The sequence below is a fragment of the Leopardus geoffroyi genome, chromosome A1 (genome assembly GCF_018350155.1).
Source record: "Leopardus geoffroyi isolate Oge1 chromosome A1, O.geoffroyi_Oge1_pat1.0, whole genome shotgun sequence".
Lineage (NCBI taxonomy): Eukaryota > Metazoa > Chordata > Mammalia > Carnivora > Felidae > Leopardus > Leopardus geoffroyi.
In genome coordinates this window covers 137,272,211-137,280,557 of record NC_059326.1, presented here as the reverse complement: position 1 = coordinate 137,280,557, position 8,347 = coordinate 137,272,211, and positions in this window count along the sequence as shown.

The window sequence follows — 8,347 nt, the reverse complement described above, 5'->3', positions numbered from 1 at the left end:
TTCTGGAGAGGTTGCATTAACTTTTAATTTGCAGTGTATTTGCATTTTATAGTGACAATCATATATGTACATGACATGGAGATCACACTGTTCAGAACCCTCACCTGCCAATGAACTATGCCCTGGTTTAGAAGGTGGACAAGAGGTTAATCTTGACTCTGGAATACAGAGGTTTCGTTGAAAACTTTCTTTCTCCTGGAGGAAGAGTGGGCATCACAAGGAATTGCCAAGGGAATGAACGTGATCTCTGCTCTCTGGAAGCTCACAGAGTAAAAGGCTGTTTTCCTAAGGATGATGCTGTGATCTCTGGCAGTTCTGTAAAGACTTTAGAAGCACACAGGCAGTTTAAAAAATGTCAACAATTATATATTTTTTGTAATGTGTATTTGCAAAAAAAAAAAAAAAAAACCTAACCTGGATACTATTTCTCAGGACAAGTCTAAAGGAGTGTGCAATATTACATGCATTGATACAAAGAAAAATATTAGTTAAATAATAATAATATAGGTGATAATTCAGATGTGGCAAGTTTTCTCTACCTTCTGTCCTGAGTATCTTCAAAAGACTTCCAGATGATCTCTGCTGAACTTTTTCCCCATTTCACTTATACTGATACTCTACTCTTCCCTTTCTCAATCCCTAGAAACCTTACCCCCTTTCCACAGGCTTGGGTAGCACGTGGGCCACAAGAAAGCCACACTAAGGGGTCGAATTAAATATAATTCAGAGTCCTTAGGTAATCTTCAGCACAGCTGTTGCCAAAATAGGTGTAGGAATGGCCCATGTCAGAGTCACATGGGCTACTCATTAGACATATAGTTTCCATTCTGGGGTGGGACCAAGGAAGATAGATTTTTTTTTTTTTTTAATGTTTGTTTATTTTTGAAAGAGAGACGGACAGAGTGCGAGAGGGGAGGGGCAGACAGAGAGGGAGACACAGAAACTGAAGCAGGTTCCAGGCTCTGAGCTGTCAGCACAGAGCCCAATGCGGGGCTCCAACTCACCAACCATGAGATCATGACCTGAACTGAAGTCAGATGCTTAACTGACTGAGCCATTCAGGCATTCCAGAAGATAGATTTAAAAAAAAAAAAAAAAAAAAAAAAAGTAATGCTTATTTATTTTTGAGAAAGAAAGAGATTGAAAGAGACAGAGTGTGACCAGGGGAGGGGCAGAGAGAGGGAGACACAGAGTCTGAAGCAAGCTCCAGGCTCTGAATTGTCAGCACAGAGACCAACGTGGAGCTTGATTTCACAAACCGTGAGATCATGACCTGAGCCAAAGTTGGGCGCTTAACCAACTGACCACCCAGGCACCTCAAAGATATATTTTTAATAAACACCCCAGGTAAATAAAGATCCTGAATCAAGTTGAAAAGTAAGGCATTAGTAATTGAGACAACTGAAGACGGTTCCAAATGCTTACTCAGGGTAACCAAAGGTCCCCAGGAGATGCGTCCTGGTAACAACTTCTTGTCTGATGGAATATTCTCATCATCTAACTTGAAAATGATATGTGGAAGAATAGATCTTTTTGTATTTTTGAGATCAAGAGTGCTATTTTCAGCTTGTTGTACTGCTGTTTCCTATGGCTTGACTCTACCTTTCTGAATGCCAACTTTGTTTGCATGGAGGCTGCTGATGGCCAAGCCAGAGCTCAGAAGGAAAATAGTTGTTGCTGGGCTTGGCCCACCGACACTGTGTTTAATCATTTGTAAGAGAAAGTGCTACAGTAACAGGGCTCTTATATTCCACCATATAACTTCTCCTTCCAAATTAAAAGGTTTCAGTTTCATAAGGTAATTGTGGTTACCTGAAAATCCAGGTAGAGCATTTACTTCCATACAAAATTTATAAAATATACAAAAATTAACTCAAAATAAATTAAAGACCTAGAAGTATGAGCTAAAACTATAAAACAGGTTAGAAGAAAAGAGTTGTAAATCTTCATGGTCTTGGATTATGCATTTTTTTTAAGACATGATACTATGAGTACAAGCACTAACAAGGAAAATAGATAATATGGGCTTCATCAAAATTAAAAGATTTTTGGGGGGCAATGCCTGGGTGGCTCAGTGGGTCAAGTGTCCAACTCTTGGTTTTGGCTCAAGTTATAATCTTACGGTGTGTGAGTTCAAGCCCCATGTTGGTCTCTGCAGAGACAGTGCAGAGCCTGCTTGGGATTCTCTCTCTTCCCTCTCTCTGCCTCCTGCCTATTTGTGTTCGTTCTCTCTCTCTCTCTCAAAATAAATAAACTCAAAAAATCTTTTAAGTTTTTTTTGTTCATTTGTTTGTTTTTTTTGCTTCAGATTCAAATGACATATCATCAAGAAAGTGAAAAGACAACCCATAGAAAAGGAGAAATATTTGCAAGTCATATATGTGATAAGGGATACAGTTCTAGAACATAGAAAGAACTTCTATGACTCAATAATAAAAGATAAATAACCTGATTAAAAGTGGGCAAAATAGAGGCACCTGGGTGGCTCAGTTGGTTAAGCATCTGACTCGTGATTTCAGCACAGGTCATGATCTCAAGGTTGTGAGATGGAACCCCATGTGGGGCTCCGCACTGAGTCCAGAGCCTCCTTGGGATTCTGTCTCTCTCTCCCTCTCTCTCTACCCCTCCCCTAGTCGCACATATGTGTGCTCTCTCTCTCTCTCAAACAAATGGGCAAAATATCTTAATAGATGTCCACAAAGAAGGTATAAAAAAGATGGATGAGTAGATGCAAAGAGGTTCAACATTATTAGCCATCAGGAAAATGCAGATCAAAATCACAATGCAATACCACTTCACATCCATTAAGATAGCTACGATCAAAACCAAATAGTAACAAGTGTTGGTGGGAATGTGGAGAAATTAGAACGCTTAGACATTGCTAGTGGGACTATGAAACAATGCAGTTGCTTGGAAGAACACTCTAGCAGTTCCTCAAAAGGTTAAACACAATCTTAGCATATGATACAGCAATTCTACTCCTAGATATTCCCAAGATAAATGAAAATGTACATCTACACAAAAACTTGTACAAGAATACTCACAGCAGCATTGTTCATAAGAGCCCAAAAGTGGAAACAACCCAAATGCTCATCAACTGATGAGGAGGTAAATAAAATGTGGTATATCCATACAATGGAATAATATTCCTCAATAAAAAGGAATGAAGCACTCATGCGTGCAACAGCACAGCACAGCTGGACTCTGAAAACATTATCCTGAGTGAAAGGAGCCAGTCACAGAAGATCACATATTGTATGATCCATTCGTGCAAATGTCCAGAACAGGCAAGTGCATAAAAACAGAAAGTAGATGAGTGATTGCCAAGGGCTGCAGTGGGACTAGAACGGGGGATGGTTGGGGGAGAAATGGGAGTGGCATCACCTCTGAGGTGATGCAAGACTCTGAAAATACTAAAACCTACTGAATTATATCTTTAATGGGAGTGTGAATTATATCTCAACAAAACTGTTAAAAAACAATGAGAAGACCAAGAGGAAACTCCTTAAATGGGAGGAACGGGGATTTGACAGTAAGTCCTCAGAAACTCATTGTGTGAATACATTTATTTTCCAATCTAGTGAAGCAGGGCTTGTGAGTTCTCAGGGAACTGAGAGCTCACTTCTCTTGAGAAGTGTTTGCCAACTTGACATGGGTGTGGAGAGTCACAAAGATGGATGCGTATGGGACTGGGGCCCGGGAGATTCAGGATCAATGTGTTTCAATAAGGATGAAATTATAAGTATGTAATAGGGAGGAGAGGAGAAGAGAAAGAGAGAGAGAGAGAAAGAAAGAGGGAGAGAGATTGGTAGGTAGGTAATATTAAATTGCACTATGGATGGTAAATGGGAAACCACTTAGGTTGATCAAGCTGGAGACTAATATTATCCTGCCTCTTCTACTCTGGACTTATATCTTTCTTTCTTTCTTTTTTTAATATGAAATTTATTGTCAAATTGGTTTCCATATAACACCCAGTGCTCATCCCAACAGGTGCCCTCCTCAATGCCCAACACCCACCCTCCCTTCCCTCCCACCCTCCCATTAACCCTCAGTTTATTCTCAGTTTTTAAGAGTCTCTTATGGTTTGGCTCTCTCCCTTTCTAACTTTATTTTTCCCTTCCCCTCCCCCATGGTCTTCTGTTAAGTTTCTCAGGATCCACGTAAGAGTGAAAACATATGGTATCTGTCTTTCTCCGTATGACTTACTTCACTTAGCATAACACTCTCCAGTTCCATTCACGTTGCTACAAAAGGCCATATTTCATTCTTTCTCATTGCCAAGTAGTATTCCATTGTGTATATAAACCACAATTTCTTCATCCATTCATCGGTTGATGGACATTTAGGCTCTTTCCATAATTTGGCTATTGTTGAAAATGACTTTTATCTTTCAAAGATCAGCCTCTGCTGAGAGTTCATCTAGGAACATCACGGGCAACTGTCGTCATGCACGCTCTTCATTCCCAATTTTGGCTTCTGCTCTACGATTTTGCAAACTTGGGCTGAATGTGTGGGAGTCTCTCTGCCACTCAGCCCCGGGACTGAGCTCCTTGTAACACTCTTACTGCTTGAGGGAATCCCAGTTCCTAAAGAAGTTCATTACCAGTTCTCCATTCCAAAGTGAAGCAGTTAAGAGAATGAACTTAATTTGGGCCCCCTTTTCACAGCCAATAAATCTTGATACTGTAATATGGAAGCCCTTCAGTGTTCTTCAGTGCCCATGTATGAGGTTAGAGTAAAGGGTCCTAAAAATGAGAGAAAAGAAAAGAATTACAAACTCTTGGCTTTTGTATCAAAGTAATACTAATTACATTCATTTACATGATTTGCTTATGCCGAGTTACCAGGTAGCACAATGATTGTTTGTACTGGAAAATTTGAGTCAGAATAATTTTATCATGCATTTTGATTACTAAATTCTTTCCTTGAATGCTCTGTTTTCAGAGCTTATTATTTGTAACATGGTCATGACTTCCCATAGCTGGAAAAAATTAAAGGGAATAACTGTGTGAAATGTTTTTGAGTAAACCTTATAATTACCTTTTTTCTCCAGCAATATTTTAGGACAAAAATCTCAATATGGCCACATTTATGCATGCTCTTTTGTCCTACTGCAGGGCTGGAATCAAAAACAGACTCCATTTTACAAATTCTATAGTATCTATCTGTGCCGTAGGATGGAACAAAGGCATATCCTATTTAGAAAATGCACTCCTGAGGACAGAATCTGTATGTGAAATCAGTGATTGTTGGTCTTCCTGGTACATCTGCAGTGAGGATGCGTTCTCAGAGGCAAACATAGGCTATTGTTTACTTTCTTCAATTCTTTTTGCAACTTTTGACCAATCTGCCCTAAGCACAGGGGTGTTTTTTTTTAAGTTTATTTATTTTGAGAGAGAGAGAGAAAACACGAGCAAGGAAGGGGAAAAGAGAGGGAGAGAGATAATCTCAAGCAGGCTCCCCACTGTCAGCTCTGAGCCTAATGTGGGCTCGAACCCATGAACCATGAGATTATGACCTGAGCCGAAATCAAGAGTCAGACACTTAACTGACTGAGCTACCCAGTCGCCCCAGAACAGTGGTGTTTTAATTCTCTTTTTACATCAGAGAATTTCAACCAATCCCTTATTTCCTGTTGATCTGTACCTTTGATTTCCTAACCACGTTCATGAAGGAGACTTGAGCTGCCGTGATTCTTGCCTTTCAATGGTCAGGGGGATTATCTCCTAATTTACTTTCAGCAGATGGGGCATGGTCACTTGTATACCCTCTTTTTTTTCACTATTAAACAAAATTATCTACAAGCAAGAAAATAATGACAGGATAAGAGATCTCAGCTGAATGAATAAAATGGATAGGGCCCTCTCAGATTGAGAAAAGTAGACTATACCATGTTAGAACCACTGACTAATCATCACAAAGTATAAAGTATCTAAAATGTTACTCTCCTGGGAGCACCCGGGTAGTTCAGTCGGTTAGGCATCTGACTTTGGCTCAGGTCACGATCTCAGGTCCATGAGTTTGAGCCCTGCGTCCGGCTCTGTGCTCACAACTCAGAGCCTGGACTCTGCTTCAGACTCTGTTTCTCCTTCTCTCTCTCTGCCCCTCTCCCACTCATGCTCTGTCTCTCTGTCTCTCTAAAATGAATAAATGTTAAAAAAATAAAAATAAAAAAACCAAAATGTTACTCTTCTGAGTTAGACTGCCAGTTTCATAGAAGATACGAGACTCTTGGGTTAGAGACAAAGAACAGCTTATTATTCACAGCAATAGCAGTAGCTAAAGTGCCAACAATAATGAGCATTTTCCCTGAGCCCTACTTCTCACAGTGTGAAAGCACTAGGACAAGGTGAAACCTGCAGAGGCAGTGGGTTGCATTACATAGAAGAATCCTGAGCTTAAGGAATGCAGATATTTTACAATGGCCAGTAAGCAAGCCTGCCCTTTGCTCTGGAGGGGGAAACTAGTTCTATAATCGAAGGCTTTTTATTATACAAACATTCTTGCAAAGATGGTGACTATGGAGGCTGAAGGGTCAAACAGTGATGTGAATAGGGCATGTTGTCAGTCAGCCTGGGTTTAATTCCTGACCCTATCACTCATGCCTTGAGTGATTTATTTAATCTTTTCAGTCTCAAGAGTTTTCATATCCACCTCATGCTATACCCACCTCGGGCCATTCCTAACTCATGCCATAGCTGCCTCATTGTGTCTCTCTGAAGATTAATGGACGAGGTAGCACCATGTCTGGCACATAATAAGCACTCAAAAAACATTAACTGTTATTGTTATTTTTTCTCCCCAAATACCATCATAACTTACATATTATTTTGTAATCTGGTTTTTAAATTTAGAAGTATATCATGAACATTGCTTCTGATCCTGGGGTTCTTTCTTCAGAGGAATGGATCTTGCTCAGTAGTGGATGTAAATCAGGTTGACCCCCCCGCCCAGGAAACAACTAGCTGGTCTCTAATGAAGTGCCCAGGCAATTCTGGGGTACATTTTTCTTGGGACTGATTCGGGAAGTGGCCAGTGAGGAGAAGGCACAAGGTCTCAGGAGAAATAAACAGAAGTGTGATACTTTTGAGGCCTGCAGTTCGAACCCTTCAAATTCAGCCTGGGCAGGTGACACCTGTTCTTTCATCTCCTTTGCAGACGTGAAGAAAACCTTTGGTTTGAAGAGATAAAAGAGAGTAGTTTCATTCAGGTCACGAAGGAGGGCAACACAGTGTATTTACAGGTAATCTGGTGTCCGACACTTTTACGTCAGAGATGACACACTTTCTTGCTCCAGCTCCCGGTTAGAACCTGTGAATTGTCTCCATTGAGCAGCGCTTCGGGCCTCTGGCTCCCTGTGTACAGGGCCCAGAAGGCAGCTTTGCTACAAGAAAGGAAAACCAACACTCACATTCTGCAATAGGCTAGAACCCCAGAACCCCACAACACTTCACAGCTTTATAATACCCCTAAAAATACCCTATAGGCATGCTCCCACAGTTTTCCCTGGACCTCCCATGTTCAAATCCCAGCTCTGCCATTTTCCAGCTGTGTGATCTGGAATAAGTAGTTAACTTCTCTGTGCCTTACTTTCCACATCTGTAAAATAGAGATGATAATAAAACTTACCTCATAGGGTTGTCACAAATATTAAATCCATATGTCAAGCAGTTAGATTAGTGCCTGGCATGTGGCAAAACATGATGATGATTGTTTTTAATCACCATCAACATTACACATGAGCTCCAGTGTTCTCAGCTGGATCAGGGCGGTTACTACTGCTTTTCCACCAGATTCTCTATCTCCCGTACAGACTAGCTTAGGGTCCTTTGTGGCCTTAGTACCTTTGAAGGTGGTTTATTTGTTTGTGGAGAGGTAACGCTCCCCTCTGCTTTGGGGCTCACTTCCCCCTTTTTTGTTGTGGGAGAAGCAGTGGAGTTCATTCTGTTTTCTAAAGAACCCACTTCTCACCCCAGCCCAGTCCCCTCTTGATGGTTGGATGAAGTGGCCCCTCTTTGAGACCATTCCACTGACCCAAAGCCTCAGTTATACTTGCAGTCAATACAGGCTGGTAAAGGAGTAGGAATTCTCTCTGAAAGCTTTTCTGTGCCTTGCAGGCATGCAAGGCCTGTGACTCTCCAGTGGGAGGTCGGAGCTCCCAGAACTTGCTGCTGCCAGGAGAGCTCTGTGGGTATAAAGGCAGCACGGACTCTCAGGTATCCACCCCCTTGAATGATTTTTAAACAAGCTGCTTCCAGGGGTGCCTGGGTGGCGCAGTCGGTTAAGCGTCTGACTTCAGCCAGGTCACGATCTCGCGGTCCGTGAGTTCGAGCCCTGCGTCAGG